The 18449-nt window shown below is 50.6% G+C and overlaps 1 protein-coding gene across 4 annotated transcripts in view; it reads right to left on the bottom strand.

The window, feature by feature from the left end:
• The window catches only part of pstpip2 (proline-serine-threonine phosphatase interacting protein 2), a 200708-nt gene that overhangs the window by 124863 nt on the left and 57396 nt on the right, over nt 1-18449 (bottom strand). The gene's annotated exons all lie outside the window — the stretch shown is intronic.

The following is an 18449-nucleotide window of genomic DNA, read 5'->3' as shown; positions in this document are numbered from 1 at the left end:
GACATGAAGGATGGCCAAATAGGAATGATACAGGAGGCTTGCCAATGACCGTGGAACCATACTCCAGCACGACTTATCACCTTCTGGAGCAGAGGGGAAAACAAGAGAAAATTAATGCTCAATATGTTGTTAGGGCTAAAATATTGTTCCCTCGCCTCCTCTTGTGGTCCAGTGAGAGAAAGCAAGGGGTTGCTATTAGCAGGTGGAACTAGCCCTGCTTACAACAACAACAACAATTTGTATTTATATAGTGCCTTTAACGTAGTAAAACATCCCAAGGCACTTCACAGGCGTGTTAACAAACAAAATTTTGACACCAAGCCACATAAGGCGATATTAGGACAGGTGACCAAAAGCTTGGTCAAAGAGGTAGGTTTTAAGGAGCGTCTTAAAGGAGGAAAGAGTGGTCGAGAGGCAGAGAGGTTTAGGGAGGGAATTCCAGAGCTTAGGGCCTTGGCAGCTGAAGGCATGGCCACCAATGGTGGAGCGATTAAAATCAGGGATGCTCAAGAGGGCAGAATTAGAGATTAGAGGAGCGCAGATATCTCGGAGGGTTGTGGGCTGCAGGAGATTACATACTGTAAATGAAAAGTTAACTCCACACTTTTATCACAATTGAAATCAAGAGCCCAAAACATGAGGTGTCGCAGGCACAGACCCATATCCTGATCACTCCTTGGTTGTTGGAACATTCCAGCCTTCAAGCAAACCACTGTTTGGTATTATGGTCCTTTTTGCAAATTTGGTTACACTATAATACTGTTTTGCATTGGAAAATAGGCCTAACCCTGGACATGCATTACATTATTTTATTGGTAACTTTCATTTTCATTTATGCAAGTACGTTACATGTGAAACATTATATAGTTAACAATGTGCTTCAGATTTTGAGTTTGGGATTAGACTGCTAGACTAACAAGCCATTCACTGTATTTTTCCACTTTTAATGGCAATTGTTTATAACATGCAGTCTGTGTAATGTCTGTAGACAATATTTTCATATACACACAAATGTGGGCTTTTAAAACAAAAGCCATTAGTGAATATTATATGAAACGCTTACACGGGACTGGAAAGCTTGGCATTAAATTACAGTAAATAACACCAAGCAAAACAGATGAAAATTCTACAGATGCTTTCCTGAATATGGGCCATGAGTGCAGGGGCGGAAGGGATACCACTGAATTGGTTGCGATTGCAATAAAACACACCACAAAAATTAATGACACCTGCAGCTTTCTAACAAAAGGGGAATTATCCAATGTCAAAGCCTGTGTGACTTTCAGTTGCATGTTCGACAGATTGTCAACTATGTGGGTTTTCATTTCAGTCAGTGCTTAGGATTTCCCTCCCCGCAGCAGTCAGAAAGCCACTCCACGGTTCCCCCTCAAAGTGTTTCGCCATCTCCTTCAGCTCAGTGACCTCAGTGTAATCACGATACTGCAGCAAGAACAGAAAAATGTAACAACCTTATTCCTCTTCTGCATTTGCTGCAGATTTAGTTTCACTCGATTTTGATTTCGAACTACACTTTCATTCCCTCCCCCCACCACTCCCGCCTCACCGCACCCCTGTCAACCCCATTTTACCAGTGACATAGATTCTTGTGTGTGACAAGGAAGGTAGATGGGTAGAGATCCACAAATATCATCTCCAGTTTTGATCTCGGGGGCAACTAGAATTCAGAAAGTCCAAAAACAAATTGTCAACTTCACAGAATTCGTTTCACCTGTTCCTGAGATGTGAGCAATGTTGGGGAAGGATGCATTTATTGCCCATTCCTAGTTGCTTTAAGGTGGTGGTGGTGGGCCCTCTCCTTGAACTGATGATGCTCCCACAATGGTGCTAGGTAGGATTTTAACCCAGCAACAATGGAGGACCGGCAATACATGTCTAAGCCAGCGTGGTTGTGTGATTTAGAGGGGAACATGGAGGTGATGGCGAGCCCATGATTATTGCTGATCAATATTTGCAGACGCTTCATTTTCTCCATCTACTGGGTACAATGAAAGAGGAATTATGCTCATCTGCATGGCCACACGGTCCCTAAAACCAGAAGGTTTGCTGATGCTGCTCAATCAATTCTTGCTTCGCACATTTATGGGAAGCCTGCAAGCCGGAGTTTTGAGCAGAGTTTGTCCCGCTGTCACATGATGGGACTATGTCCTAATAACATGAATATTTTGCAACTGAGCCATGCTCTGCCCAAACTGGGAGCACTTAACGGGCGGTTTTAGAGACAGCTTTAATCATCATCTGACCTCTGCTAAACCTGGCACAAGAACCCTTGATGTGAGCTTTACTGTTGCATATAACGTTGTAGGAACGGAGGTTCCTAGCGAAAAGACTGAGTTCGACTCAGGCAATTAAAACAAAGAACTTTAATGAAACAAAACTGGTTTAAACTGGAAACTGCTGGAATACATCGATAGTAGGTCTGTTCTCTCTGAAGGCTCCATGAGGACTGCTGGGCTGGTCCGATGGCTGACGTCATCACGTTCTTCCCGCCATTGGGGGATCGCGTGCCGAACGGCATGACGTCATCACGTTAAGACCGCGCTGTAAAGGTAACTAGGCAGAGTACAGTTACACAGTGTAATTAAAGGTACAGACACAGGCTATAACTACATTGCTGGTAAAGGAATTATGTACAACTGCTTTGAGTCCTCTGGTGGCTCTGCCACATGCGCCCCCCCAGAATTGTCTTTAACAGAAAAGGTGAGCCGATACGGAGGTCTGAGCAGTCTGTCCGATCGACTTTGATAGCCAGGCAGAGGAAGTTGAAGATCGGTGGTCGAGCTACCAGGCGACTGTGGCTGGACGGGTGCGGTGGGTGTCGTCGAACTGGCAGGCGGCTGTGGTTGAACTGGCACGGCAGCTGCGGGCGGACGGCCACGTTTTGGTGGCTGAGCGACGACGACTGGGCTGTCTAAGTCCAAATGAGCCGGCTTCAAGCGGTCCACCGATATATGATCTGGTTTTCCCCCGACGTCGACAGCAAAAGACTTGTCTCCTGGTTTGATGACTCGGAAGGGACCAGTGTAGGGAGGCTTGAGCGGGTCCTGGTGAGCATCATGCCGGATGAAAACGTATTCGGCGCTCTTCAGCTCCACCGGTACGTGGGAATTCTGCAGGCTGTGGTTGGAAGTAGGCACAGGAACGAAACACTTGGCTGTTTCCTGGTGGCTGACGAGCTGCTGAGAGGCGGACCATGGCTCCGTGGAGGGAGGAAGAAAATCACCGGGAACTCGGAGTGGCTGGCCGTAAACCAACTCCGCTGAAGAAGATTGGAGGTCGTCCTTGGGCGCCGTGCGAAGACCTAACAGGACCCAAGGGAGCCTGTCCACCCATCCTGCGCCTTGAAGACTGGCCCGTAAGGCGGCTTTGAGCGACCTGTGGAATCGTTCGCACAGGCCGTTCGCCTGTGGAGGATAGGCGGTGGTACGATGCAGTTTGGCGCCGAGCCCCTGAGCTACAGCGTTCCAAAGCTCCGAGGTAAACTGTGGCCCGCGATCGGAGGGGATGTCTGCCGGTACGCCGAACCGAGCGACCCAGCAGGAGATGAAGGCTCTAGCGACGGTCCGCCGAGGTGGTGGAAACCAAAGGAATTGCCTCTGGCCACCTGGTGGTGCGGTCCACCACGGTGAGGAGATGAGTAAAACCACGGGAAGGTGGCAGCGGCCCAACGAGGTCCACATGTACGTGGTCGAAACGACGCTCTGGAACCACAAACGGAGCTATTGGTGCCTTGACATGGCGCTGGACTTTGGCCTTCTGGCAGACCACGCAGGTGTTGGCCCAGTCCCGGACATCCAGGTGCATACCCTTCCAGACGAACTTCGTTGACATAAGACGCTGTGAAGACCGCATACCCGGGTGCGAAAACTTGTGTATCACGTCGAAAACCTTCCGGCGCCACGCGGCTGGCACGATGGGTTGAGGGATGCCCATGGAGACATCACATAAGAGCGTGGTGCCCGCGGCCTGAAAACTGACGTCGGCCAGTTGAAAACTCGATGGAACGGTCCTGTATGCTTGAACCTCTGGGTCCGATATCTGATCGTCAGCCATGCGAGCATAATCAATGCCGAGATGAACCGCCTGGACCGTCGCGCGGGAGAGACAATCCGCCACCAGGTTGTCTTTACCAGACACATGTTGGATGTCCGTTGTGAACTCCGAAATGTATGTCAGGTGGCATTGTTGACGAGCCGACCACAGTGCTGTGGTCTTTGACATGGCGAAGGTAAGCGGTTTGTGATCAACGAAGGCCGTGAAGGGACGTCCTTCTAACAAAAATCTGAAATGGCGGATGGCCAGGAAAAGTGCCAGTAGCTCCCAATCAAAGGTGCTGTATTTTCTTTTGTTGTTTCTCAGCTGACGGCCGAAAAACGCCAGTGGTTGCCACGTGCCATTGACCCATTGCTCTTATACCGCGCCGATGGCGTAGTCGGACGCGTCCATAGTAAGGGCAATTGTGGCGCTTGGAAGAGGGTGCGCCAACACGGTTGCATCAGCCAAAGCCCTCTTGGTGTTCCCGAAAGCCTGGTCCATTTCGATTGTCCAGCCAACTGTGTCTTTGCCAGATTTGCCCTTGAGGGCCTCGTACAAAGGTTGCATGAGGCGAGCCGCCTTGGGGACGAAACGGTGGTAGAAATTCACCATTCCCAAGAACTCCTGGAGGGCCCTGACAGTCTGCGGGTGCGGGAAAGACGTGACGGCTTCCACCTTCGTTGCTAGAGGGACGGCGCCATCCGAGGTGATGCGGTGTCCCAGAAAATCGATGATTTGCAGGCCAAACTGGCACTTGGCCGGGTTGATGATTAAGCCATGCTGGCTAAGGCATGTGAAAAGAGTACGAAGATGCCCGATGTGTTCCTCCTCGCTAGCACTGGCGATGAGGATGTCGTCAAGATAGACGAAAATGAACGGGAGATCGCGGAGCACAGAGTCCATAAGCCGCTGGAAAGCTTGTGCTGCGTTCTTTAAACCGAACGGCATACGGAGGAACTCGAAAAGCCCGAACGGTGTGATAACCGCAGTTTTCGGAATGTCCTGCAGATGAACGGCAATCTGGTGATACCCGCGGACGAGGTCAACCTTAGAAAAAATGGACTTCCCTGCCAAATGGGCCGAAAAATCTTGTATATGTGGGATCGGGTACCGATCGGGGGTAGTAGCGTCGTTCAGACGTCGGTAGTCCCCGCAGGGGCGCCAGCCACTGCCAGGTTTGGGAACGATGTGGAGCGGTGAGGACCAGGGACTATTTGACCGTCAAATAATTCCCAGCGACTCCATGGTGTCAAACTCTGCCTTCGCCGCCGCAAGCTTGCCGGGTTCCAGCCTTCGGGCCCGTGCGTAAACCGGGGAGCCCGTCGTGGTGATACGGTGCTCCACACCATACTTCGTGACCGAGGAAGAGAAAGTGGGCCTGGTCAGCTCCAGGAACTCCCCGAGGAGGTGAGTGAATTTATCTGCCGATGGGCACGCGCAGGCGACGGACCACGACACGGCGGTGCTGTGGTGGCAGGGGATCGAATTGAACGTGGCTGCGTTGATTAGACGGCAGTGCCGGACGTCGACAAGGAACCCGTTCGCGCGCAGAAAATCTGCCGCCAGGATGGCCTGCGAGACCTTGGCCGTGACGAATTCCCAAAAGAGGCGCTGACCGCCGAAGCTCAGTTGGACCCGCCGCTTCCCGAAGGTATGAATGGCCGCGCTATTAGCCGCCTCGAGGGGAAGGTCGTGGGCCCCGGTTTGGAGATCAAGCCTCGACGCGGGCAGGATACTGCACTGCAAGCCGATGTCACAGAGAAAATGACGACCTGATAGGGAGTCTGTGACGTAAAGCAGCTTCCCTGCAGATCCAGCGGACATTGCGGCTGCGGTGCACCCTTTAGACCCGGTCCTCCTTCGCGAAAAACGCTGCGGGAGTTTTGTTGTGGTTTTTTTGGGGGGGCGAAAAACTGCAGGGAGGACAGCAGCGTCTGGCTTTCGCGCCAAAACGGGCGTGGTAGCAGCACCATCCCACCGCCTGAGGAGCTGGAGTCACGTCTGTGGGGGTTGGGTGCCTCGTGGCTGCGCAGCATTGTTGGGTTACCGTGAATATTTTGGCAGCTTCTGCCGCGAGTTCAGCGCAGTCTGTGATCGCAGAGCTGGCTAAGGCAGTTTGTACCGGTGCTGGAAGCGGACAGAGGGACAATTCTCTAAAAAGGAAACATTCCGGTTCGGCACCCAAGAGCGTGAGCATCTGGCTCATGAGCTCAGACGGTTTGGAGTCCCCGAGGCCGGGCATAGTGAGAAGTCTGCGAGTGCGCTCCGACTTAGAGAGGCCGAAGACCTGGAGCAACCGCGCCTTTAGAGTATTGTACTTGCCGTCATCCGGTGGACTACCGAGGAGGCGGACGACCCGCGAGGCTGTGGCGCTGTCGAGGGCGGAGACCACGTAGTAGTAACGGGTCGAATCCGCAACGATGTTCCAGGTGGCAAATTGAGCTTCAGCCTGGATAAACCAGGCGGCTGGTTGTTGCTCCCAGAATTGTGGCAGTTTCAGGGTCACGGCGTTCATATCCATGCTGAATCTTCCACGAAAATCGTTCGTAGAAGTCGGGGTCACCGATGTAGGAACGGAGGTTCCTAGCGAAAAGACTGGGTTCGACTCAGGCAATTAAAACAAAGAACTTTAATGAAACAAAACTGGTTTAAACTGGAAACTGCTGGAATACATCGATAGTGTTAAGTATGTGTATTGTATTGAACAATTAACACAAAGACTTAAACGTATAACTCAAACAGGTCTTTACTGGTTGGAGGTAGGGACTGCACGTAGGTCTTTACTTCATGCCCACAGGCGGGAACTGAGGGGAGATCAGTACCCACAGTACTATTTATACCCCTATGGCCAGGAGTGGTACTGCGTATCACTACGCCCTACAAGTAGTGCAGTCCTGTCCATAGGTTCAAAGTAGCACACATATTACATACACAACATTCCTCCCTTCTTAGCTTTACAGTCATCTCCCCATTTAACATAACGTAATAACATATATACATATATAACTTCAGGTTTACATAACAGAATAACATAGATAACTTCATGTCAAAACAGATCACAGATTCAGTCTCTGCGGAAAACAGTTCACAGATTCAATCTCTGTGGTGGAGTCGGTTCACGTTGCTGGAGTGACTCATTCAATAGTCCTTCCATGGATTTAACAGTTTGAACTTCCGAACTGAATTGGCTCCGTTCGGAGGGACCACGTGTGTGATCTGGTAGAGGTAATAATGGTTCAGATGGGTCATCTTCTGTTTCGACTTTTCCTTTTCTGCTTCTTGGAGACTCTCTGGGCTCCACTGTCAGCTGCCAGCTGCATGCGCAGTTCCTCCTTCTCTCCCTCCTTTTTCCGTAGTAGAGCCACCTTCTCCCGATGTTCCGTAGACTTTCGGTGCTCCTCCATGATTTCTGTATGGTGGGAGTCGAAGTTACAAGTTGGGCAGGACAGGACATAGTAATATTCGGTGTCGTCCTGATCTAGGCCAGCGAGAGGGTCTTCTATTTCCTCCATACCCAGCTGGGCGTTAGCCAGCTTTTGTTCCAAGTCCAGACATCTTTCCTGAAGAGACTTCTTCATGCGTACCTCTTCATCCAGCTTTTTCTGGGCTTTCAGCAAGTCGTTTACTAATGACCTCATTTGAGATTTTACTACTTCAACTTCTTTTGGAGATTGATTGATCGGACTATTCAATCCCTCTACCGGAGCAGCTGTTTCAGCGGTCTGTTGTTCTGCGTTGACGTGAGTCAGCGTACTTTTGGCATCCAAGGGCTGCTCTGTTGCAGTCATCTCAGTCTGTGTTGCCACCTCAGCTCTTCCAATAACCTTTGAGAGCTCCGAACCCCTTTCGTTTGAATATTGAAGTTCGTGTTCAAGTTTTTCCCATTTCAGAGTCCTGTCCTTCAGCATATGCAGGAGTTGGCTGACCGTTAACTCCTCTGACATCAGACGTTTTGTGTGCTCCTGCTCCATTTGCTCCAGCAGCTGCTTCTGTTGTCTTTCCAGATGTTCCCACTCTATATCAAAGAACTCTTTCGTTGCATTCATCTCTTGCTCAAAACGGCGAATCATTTGTTCTAATTGCTGTTGCAGTTTGAAATGGAGTTGAGTTCGAGCCCGGTGTCCCTCAGAAATGTGCATGTCAGTAGACTGGACAGACTCAGAATTCTCTATCTCAGTGGAATTCTGTGCTGAAACTTTGTCTTTTGCACACGGGTTGGTCTTACCATCATCAGTTCCAGAGTCTGGGTTGATTATGTTCACCGAGTTCTCACTCGTTATTGTTTGTAGGAAATGCCAGTCCATATTCATTTTCCTAATCCACTCCCGTCCTAGTAGTGGAGGACCTCCTTCAGATATCACATATAAGTCCATTATTTGACTGTCTTCGCCCTTGTGGACCACTGCAACCTCTATTTTCCCGATGGGGTACACTCTTTGCCCCGTGTATGTTTTCAATATAATCCCCGTATCCTGTAGGGGAATATGTTGGAATAACTTTCCGTAATCTTTCTTATTTATGACCGTCAATGCCGATCCAGTGTCCAATTCCAGTTTTACTTGGACTCCTTCTATCTGAAGAGTGACCCAAATTGTCTGGAGGTCTGCACCCTTACCAGCGTTGATTACTCTTAAGCTAGCCAGTTCATTACAGCTTAAGCTAGCCAGTTCATTACTGCTAGCGTCTGAATCGGACTCCTGTTCGGTCACCTTGTGTACCTTTGCGTATTTTCCTTGCGGTGACTTCTTGTTGCTGGTCTTCTTCCCTGACCTGCATACTCTAGCTATATGTCCAAGCCTACCACAAGTTCTACATTCTGGGTTTTTAAACCAACACCGGTTCTGATCATGCGTTGTCTTTCCACAACGATAACATTTGCCAGAACTCACACCCAATTTGTGTGCACTGAGCTCCGGTGACCGTAGCTGCATTACTGCCGTGCCTCTCGCTGCGGCTTCGTGTGCTGCTGCCATAGTGACCGCCTTCTCAAGTGTCAGCTCATTCTCCTCGAGCAGTCGCTTTTGTGTATCCTGTTTAAATAAACCACACACAAATTTGTCTCGTAGTGCATCTGTCAGTCCCGTTCCAAACTGGCAATATTTCGCTAATTTACGCAATTCCAGCAAATATTCAGCATTGCTTTCATGCTGTAGCTGCCTTCTGTCGTAAAATTTAAATTGTTCCGCTAGCATCAGCGGCGTGGGGTTTAGATGATCTTTCAGGACAGTAACAATCTCATCGAACGTCTTATCCGCCGGTTCATCTGGTGATAACAGGTGTTTCAATTGCCCGTATGTCTTCGCACCCATTAAATTTAATAATGTTAGAGCTTTATCTTGGTCACGAATTTTATTGGCCTTACAATAATTTTTTACTCTTTCAACATATATGGCCCAATCTTCGAGGTCACTATCAAAGGTGCTAATATTCCCGTGTTTAGGCATCTTCTTCTCTTCTCGAGAACAACACAAGTATTGCTTCACTTATTTCTTGTTTCTGAAAATTCTTATTAATTTTCTAAGATGGCGGTTTCCCGCTTCTGCCTTCTTCCCCAGCGGTTTTCCCGCGAAAAATGGCGGCTTTCCCGCGCTTCTCGCTCTCCCCGCCCACTTCAATGGCGGTTTTCCCACGCTTCTCGTCGCTGACTTTCAGCCCGACTGCGGCCCTTATCTCCTGTGCGATCGCTGGTGCGCCGCCCGCCCGAAGCGGTTCTCAGCCCTTATCACCGGTGCGATCGCTGGCCCGCTAAGCGCCTCCCGCTTGAAGTGGCTCCCGGCCTCTGGCTCACCCGCTCGCGCGGCTCTTGCTCGCTCCCTCCCGGGCTCTGGCTTACCCGCTCGCGCGTTTCACCGCGGCTCTTATCAGGGATTGCGATCGCCCTTATCTCCCGATCGGTGGCCCTGTCTTTGCAGCCAACGCTGCTCGGCTTACCCACGAGGTTATGGAGGCTTCAGGGTCCTAATGCCTGTCGCTTCCAGTCGCTGGAAGCTGTCAGGATTTCTGCTGCCCTTCAGTATTCAGTGGGGTGTTGAGGATTGAAACCTCTCTTCAACGTCCTGTCTTTGGACGAAGCCGCCGTGGAATAACTGCCGCAGGGTTCGAACCGACTCGTCGCCAATGTTAAGTATGTGTATTGTATTGAACAATTAACACAAAGACTTAAACGTATAACTCAAACAGGTCTTTACTGGTTGGAGGTAGGGACTGCACGTAGGTCTTTACTTCATGCCCACAGGCGGGAACTGAGGGGAGATCAGTACCCACAGTACTATTTATACCCCTATGGCCAGGAGTGGTACTGCGTATCACTACGCCCTACAAGTAGTGCAGTCCTGTCCATAGGTTCAAAGTAGCACACATATTACATACACAACAGATAGTAGGTCTGTTCTCTCTGAAGGCTCCATGAGGACTGCTGGGCTGGTCCGATGGCTGACGTCATGACGTCATCATGTTCTTCCCGCCATTGGGGGATCACGTGACGAACGGCATGACGTCATCATGTTAAGACCGCGCTGTAAAGGTAACTAGGAAGAGTACAGTTACACAGTGTAATTAAAGGTACAGACACAGGCTATAACTACATTGCTGTTAAAGGAATTATGTACAACTGCTTTGAGTCCTCTGGTGGCTCCGCCACAACATGTTGTATCTGACATGAGAATACTAATGGGAGTGTGTACAGGGTGCTTTATTCTTCATCTAACCCCTTCTATACCTCATCTGGGGTGCTTGATGGTAGGTCTGGGGAAAATAGTAGAAAATTGTCAGACTGCCTACAACTGTCAAATTTGCCCATATCCTTTAAAATTTTTCTTTTTCAAATATTTATCCACTTCCTTTTTAAACGCCAATGTGGACTACGGTTCCACCAACCTATTTCTGATAGGGCACTTCATGTCACAACAATCCTCTGCCCAAAACTCTCCCTTTACTCTTCTGATAATGTTGATGATCTTAAGTTTCTGTCCTCAAGTTACCAACTCACTGACCAGTGTAATTTAGTTTTTTTCCCCAATTAACTTTATCAAAACCTCTCAATTTCGTACACATGTATAAAGATCGCTGCTTAATCTTCCTTTGCTCCAGTGAAAAGAAAATCAGTTCCTCCAGTCATAAGCAAACCTGTTCATCCTGCTATCATCTTGCTAAATCTCTTTCACACCCTCTTCATGACCTTGGAATCCTTCCTAAAGTAAGGCACCCAAAACTGTACACAATATTACAACTGCAGCCTCGTCAATATGTATAAGGTTTATATGGGGTCGGCCATTTAAGACTGAGATGAGGAGAAATTTCTTCACTCAAAGGGTTTTGAATCTTTCGAATTCTCTACCCCAGAGAGCTGTGGATGCTTAGTCGTTGAGTATATTCAAGAAAGATCGATACAATTTTGGATATTAAGGAAATCAAGGGATATGGGGATAGTGCAAGAAGGTGGAGTTGAGGTAGAAGATCAGCCATGACCTTATTGAATGGCGGAGCAGACTCGAAGGACCATATGGCCTACTCCTGCTCCTATTTCTTATGTTCTTATGTTTAGCACTACCTCTTTACTTTTGTATTCTATGCTCCTATTTATAAAACCTAGGATCCCATTGATGCGCTATCAATTACTCAAAAGACTGAGGTTAAGCGAGTAACTAACAGGCTTTTATTAACAAGAGAATGAAGGTGTGCCTCGAGTGGTCGACCAGTCCAGAATACAGAGGGTCTGTGGAGCAGTCACCTTTATACCTGGACTCGTGGGAGGAGTCAGCCGAGGCATGTACAGACATGTACACAGTGGAATACAAACAGTGGTTTAACCACATTCACCCCTTGTTTAAAAATGAGTCCGGCGGGGTGAAGTGTATTAAAAGTTTGTGTATTGGAGTCTCTCCGGAGGTCTTGTCTGTCGCTGTGATCGACGTGGCGACGGCAGGGGTAGTGAAGCTTCCGGCGTTGAGTCCTGCATAGGCTGGGGCACTGGTGTGTAGTCCTCGTGGGTGTCGAGCGGGCCGCGGGGCCCAGGCGTGCCGTCTGCTGGGGTTGGATATTGGATCGTGCGGGGGGGGGGGTGGTAGTGGGTAGTGGGTTACTGGGGCCCCCGAGGGTGCGAGGTCTCGTATGGAGACTGTGTCCTCCCGCCCGTCCGGGTACGCAATGTAAGCGTACTGGGGGTTGGCGTGGAGGAGGTCGACCCTCTCGACCAGGGGGTCCGTTTTATGGGCCCTCACGTGTCTTCTCAGTAGGACCGGCCCTGGGGACGTCAGCCATGGCGGTAGCGATGTCCCCGATGTGGACTTCCTCGGGAAGACAAACATTTTCTCATGAGGGGTGGCGTTAGTGGCAGTGCAGAGCAGTGACCGAATAGAGTGGAGCGCATCGGGGAGCACATCTTGCCAGCGGGAGGTCGGAAGGCCCCTAGACTTTAAGGCTAGCAGGGCGGCCTTCCAAACTGTCGCATTCTCTCTTTCCACCTGTCCGTTCCCCCGGGGGTTGTAACTGGTGGTCCTGCTTGTGGCAATACCCCTAGCGAGCAGGTACTGGCGGAGTTCGTCGCTCATAAACGATGAGCCCCGGTCGCTATGGATATAGCTGGGGAAACCGAACAGGGTGAAGAGGTCGTTCAGACATTTAATGACCGTGGCACTGGTCATGTCCGGGCAGGGGATGGCGAACGGGAAACGGGAGTACTCATCAATAATGTTGAGAAAGTACACATTGCGGTCGGAGGAGGGGAGAGGCCCTTTAAAATCAACGCTCAGGCGCTCGAAGGGGCGAGTGGCTTTTATCAGGTGAGCCCTGTCTGGTCTATAAAAGTGCGGTTTGCACTCAGCGCAGACTTGGCAGTTCCTGGTCATGGTCCTGACCTCCTCAATGGAGTAAGGCAGGTTGCGGGCCTTGATGAAGTGGAAGAACCTGGTGACCCCCGGGTGGCAGAGGTCATTGTGGAGGGCCCGCAGTCTATCGATCTGCGCGCTGGCGCAGGTGCCACGCGATAGAGCATCCGGGGGTTCATTGAGCTTCCCGGGCCGGTACAAGATCTCGCAATTGTAGGTGGAAAGTTCGATTCTCCACCTCAAGATCTTGTCATTTTTGATTTTGCCCCTCTGCTTGTTGTTAAACATAAAAGCAACTGAACGCTGGTCAGTGAGCAGGGTAAATCGTTTTCCGGCCAGGTAGTGCCTCCAATGACGCACAGCCTCCACAATAGCCTGGGCCTCCTTCTCAACAGCGGAGTGTCTGGTCTCCGGGCCCTGGAGGGTTCGTGAAAAGGCCACGGGTCTCCCCGCCTGATTAAGGGTAGCAGCCAGGGCAAAGTCGGACGCATCGCTTTCCACCTGGAAGGGGATGGATTCGTCCACTGCGTGCATGGTGGCTTTGGCAATGTCTTCCTTGATACGGTGGAAGGCTAAGCGGGCCTCTGCCGTCAAGGGAAAAGAGGTGGACTTGATCAGCGGACGGGCCTTGTCCGCATAGTAGGGGACCCACTGGGCGTAATAGGAGAAAAACCTTAGGCACCTCTTCAGGGCCTTGAGGCAGTGGGGCAGTGGGAGTTCCATAAGGGGACGCATCCAGTCGGGGTCGGGACCGATGACTCCGTGTTCCACAACACGGCCAAGGATGGCGAGGCGGGTTGTGCGGAATATGCACTTCTCCTTGTTATACGTCAGGTTCAGGAGTTGGGCGGTGCAGAGGAATTTTTCGAGGTTTGCGTCATGGTCCTGCAAGTCATGGCCGCAGATGGTCACATTGTCCAGATATGGGAAAGTGGCCTGCAACGCATTTTGATCGACCATCCGGTCCATCTCCCTTTGGAAGACGGAGACCCCGTTGGTGACGCCAAAGGGAGCCCTAAGGAAGTGATAGAGGCGGCCGTTTGCCTCAAAGGCAGTATACTGGCGGTCCTCAGGGCAGATAGGGAGCTGGTGGTACGCTGATTTCAGGTCAATGGTCGAGAAGACGCGGTACTGCGCGATCTGGTTGGCCATATCAGCTATGCGGGGGAGTGGGTAAGCGTCCAGCAGGGTGTAGCGATTTATTGTCTGGCTGTAGTCGATGACCAGGCGCTGCTTCTCGCCGGTCTTAATGACCACAACCTGGGCTCGCCAGGGGCTGGTGCTGCCCTCAATAATCCCCTCCTTCAGGAGCCGCTCCACTTCAGTTTTAATGAAAACCCTGTCCCCGGCACTGTATCGCCTGCTCTTTGTGGCGATGGGCTTACAGTCGGGGGTGAGGTTAGCAAACAGTGGGGGGGGGGGGGGTGACTCTGAGTGTGGAGAGGTTGCACCTGGTGCGCGGCAGGCAATTTGGAAGCTGCTGGCTGCGGACTGTGAGTGGGGGGAGGGGTCCACCGTACGCCATCGTAACACTTTTAAGGTGGCACTGAAAATCTAACCCCAGTAGAACGGCAGCGCAGAGGTGGGGCAGGACCAGGAGTTTAAAATTATCGTACACAGTCCCGTCTACTAAGAGTGTCACCACGCAGTAGCCGCCAATGTCCGCCGACTGGGACTCGGAGGCCATAGAAATCCGCTGGTGCGCAGGCAGGACTGGGAGAGCAACGCTGCACCTTGTCGGGGTGGATGAAGCTCTCCGTGCTCCCAGAGTCAAAAAGGCAGATTGTTTCGTGACCATTTACCTTAATGTCCATTGTGGACCGGGCCAGTTGGTGCGGTCTCGCTTGGTCCAGCGTAACGGAGGCCAGCGTAGGGGTTGGTGTGTCGTTGCGGGTATCAGATGAGGCGGTGTTGGGGGCCAAGATGGCGGCTGGCGTCCAAGATGGCGGCATCCATGATCCCCATGTGGCTGGAGGCGTCCAAAATGGCTGCTGTTCCGGTGGTTCGCACATGGCTGGGGAGGCCCAAGATGGCAGCCCGCACGGCCCACACGCGGCGCTGCTGGGGTTCAGGGTGGCTTTGGCCCTGCAGATGCTGGCGTAATGTCCCTTCTTCCCGCAGCCCGAGCAGATCGCATTTTTCGCCGGGCAGCGCACTCTGGGGTGTTTGGCCTGGCCACAGAAGTAGCATTTCTGGCCTTGGGACACTGCTGCGGTAGTTGGGCCGTTGCTGGGATGTGGCTGGGGTGGCACGGCGCTATGAGACGGTCCTACCGTGTCCCAGGCTGTCGTTCCCCGCGGCATCCACGGTGCAGAGGAGTAGGCATCCATGCCCCGGTAGGCTGCGTCCAATGATAGTGCGAGTTCAGAGGCCTTGTTGAGGTCGAGGTCACTCTGCTCCAACAGTCGCTGTTGGGTGTAATTGGACCTGTGGCCCGCCACAAAAGCATCCCGGATAAGTTCCTCTGTGTACATGGCGGCCTTTACATCCTTACAACCACAGGCCCGGCCAAGCACAGACAGTGCCTGAAGGTATTCCTCGGTCGATTCCCCAGGTTGTTGTTTACGACTCCCCAGGAGGTGCCTGGCGTACACCTCATTCACTGGGCGCGTGTACTGGTCCTTGAGGAGCTTGAGAGCAGCCGTGTACGAGGTCGCATCCTGGATGACCGAGTACGCTCGGTGGTTCACTTTGGAGATCAGGACATCCAGTTTGTCCTCATCCGATTTGACCGTTGCAGCGGAGGCGATCAGGAATTTTTCAAAGCACTTAAGCCAGTGAGCAAACTTGGTGGATGCGTCCGCCTCCCGATGGTCTAAGTCCAGGCATGCTGGTGTGAGGATCTTCTCCATTATAAAAAATCTTGTTAATAAAATTGATGCGCTATCAATTACTCAAAAGACTGAGGTTAAGCGAGTAACTAACAGGCTTTTATTAACAAGAGAATGAAGGTGTGCCTCGAGTGGTCGACCAGTCCAGAATACAGAGGGACTGTGGAGCAGTCACCTTTATACCTGGACTCGTGGGAGGAGTCAGCCGAGGCATGTACAGACATGTACACAGTGGAATACAAACAGTGGTTTACCACACCCATACATGGTTTTTATTGTACAGCTTTATCAACTTGTCCTCCCACCTCAGGAAACAGCAGAGATTTTCAGCTGAATGACAGCATCACTGGTAAGGATAACCAACAGTCTCTCCAGATCTTGAAACTGAGTGCCAAGGTTGGCTGAAACAGAGCACAGTTTCACCACAACACAATCTGTCAGAGGTGGTACAGGCCCTTGACTGATAAAAACATATTTGAACGGAGTAGCGTTGTGATTTATAAATAACTAGCTGGGGGGGCCCGGCGTTGCCAGGGCTTTTTTGGGCCGCGCGGTTTACGGCTGGGCGCTGCCGCTCCCGCGCTCTGTGTCACTCTTTCCCTCCCTGACCCTCTCTCTGTCCCTTCCCCTCTCTCTCCCTGCCCCTCTCTCTCTCTCTCCCCCCCCACCTCTCTCTCCCTGCCCCTGTCTGTCCCCTCTCTCTCTCTCTCCCCCTCCCTCCCTGTCTTTCGGCACCCGGGGAAGGGCTTTGAAAATTGAGCCCGGCCGCGGTGGCCGTGCGGGGCCTAGCGCTGAAGGCCCGGCCGGGCTCTCGGGCCAAGACGGACCCCAGCTGAGCTCCCGGTGCGTGCGGCCACACGGCGCGGTTTACGGCCGGCCGCTGACGCTCCCCCGCCCGCTCTGTGTCTCGGGCCGAGCGGTTGAGAGGCCCGGCCCGAGTGACTCCAACTCACCTCCCGCTCCCGGAGCCGCAATGTGGGGGTTTGTTTGGCTGGTGCTGTCGCTGTGGGGATGAAAAAAATAGCGGCAAAGTTTCGGGAGGCTACAGGATTAGGCCCGCCCACAGACGGCGGATTGGTCAACCATCAGGTCACTGAACTGTAGGATTGGTCAACCATCACGTCACTCAACGTTAATGAGCAGTAGGATTGGTCAACCAGTAATGAGCGGATTTTTGAACGGTTTTTGTATAGTGTCCGAACTATTTTTGTCTGACCAAAAAGTAAATATGCCTATTAGACTCTCCTGATGATAAGCTTTCTTTTGATATAACATGCGTGTAGGTACGCTCTATAACTTTTGAGTGTATAGCGGACAGACAGACAAACAGACAGACAAACCAACTCATTTATATATATATATATATATATATATAGATAGATAACTAGCTAGCTAAATAGATAATATGCATTTAATGGACAAAAACATCCTTTCCCCGTGTGAAAGACATCAATAAAAACTACTAGCAATGTCAGGAGAAGGAAATAATAGCGGAGTGGCTCAAAATGGGAGCCTTGGGTACAGTGAGTGAGAAGAGCAACTGGCCAGGATAGCTTCTATGTGGAGACAAAGGTTTAGAGGGCCTGGGTGATTTATTTTTTTTAAACCCCATACCACGGCTTTCTATTTAATTGTATTGAATGAATGAGAAGCAGAAAATCCACCAAGAAGGCAAAATCACCTCCAGGGCTCCCTTTTAAAAACTGAACAGTTTAAAAAAAATTGTTAACTCAAAAAGTCTTTTGTTTCTGTCGATATTTTTGATTTTAAGAACATACGAAATAGGAGCAGGAGTAGGCCATTCGGCCCTTCGAGCCTGCTCTGCCATTCAATAAGACCATGGCTGATCATCCAAACTCAGTATCCTGTCCCTGCCTTCTCCCCATATCCCTTTAGCCTTAAGAAATATATCTAACTCCTTCTTGAATAGATTTAATGAATTGGCCTCAACTGCCTTCTGTGGTAGAGAATTCCACAGGTTCACCACTCTCTGGGTGAAGAAATTCCTCCTCATCTCTGTCCTAAATTGTTAAATCTGTGAGTTGTTCAAGTAATTAATACTCAGACTTAATCAGTAACAATAAAACAGGTTTTTACTGGTTAGAGGTAGGGGCTATACATAGGTCTTTACTTCATGCCCACAGGCGGGAACTGAGGGGAGATCAGTACCCACAGTACTATTTATACCCCTATGGCCAGGAGTGGTACTGCGTATCACTACGCCCAACAAGTAGTGCAGTCCTGTCCATAGGTTCAAAGTAGCACACATATTACATACACAACATTCCTCCCTTCCTAGCTTTACAGTCATCTCCCCATTTAACATAACGTAATAACATATATACATATATAACTTCAGGTTTACATAACAGAATAACATAGATAACTTCATGTCAAAACAGATCACAGATTCAGTCTCTGCGGAAAACAGTTCACAGATTCAATCTCTGTGGTGGAGTCGGTTCACGTTGCTGGAGTGACTCATTCAATAGTCCTTCCATGGATTTAACAGTTTGAACTTCCGAACTGAATTGGCTCCGTTCGGAGGGACCACGTGTGTGATCTGGTAGAGGTAATAATGGTTCAGATGGGTCATCTTCTGTTTCGACTTTTCCTTTTCTGCTTCTTGGAGACTCTCTGGGCTCCACTGTCAGCTGCCAGCTGCATGCGCAGTTCCTCCTTCTCTCCCTCCTTTTTCCGTAGTAGAGCCACCTTCTCCCGATGTTCCGTAGACTTTCGG

Source organism: Somniosus microcephalus, chromosome 2 (assembly GCF_052327205.1).
Source record: "Somniosus microcephalus isolate GS21.2 chromosome 2, FLI_Smic_1.0, whole genome shotgun sequence".
NCBI classification, from domain to species: domain Eukaryota; kingdom Metazoa; phylum Chordata; class Chondrichthyes; order Squaliformes; family Somniosidae; genus Somniosus; species Somniosus microcephalus.
This window is presented reverse-complemented; position numbering and strand designations above follow the sequence as displayed.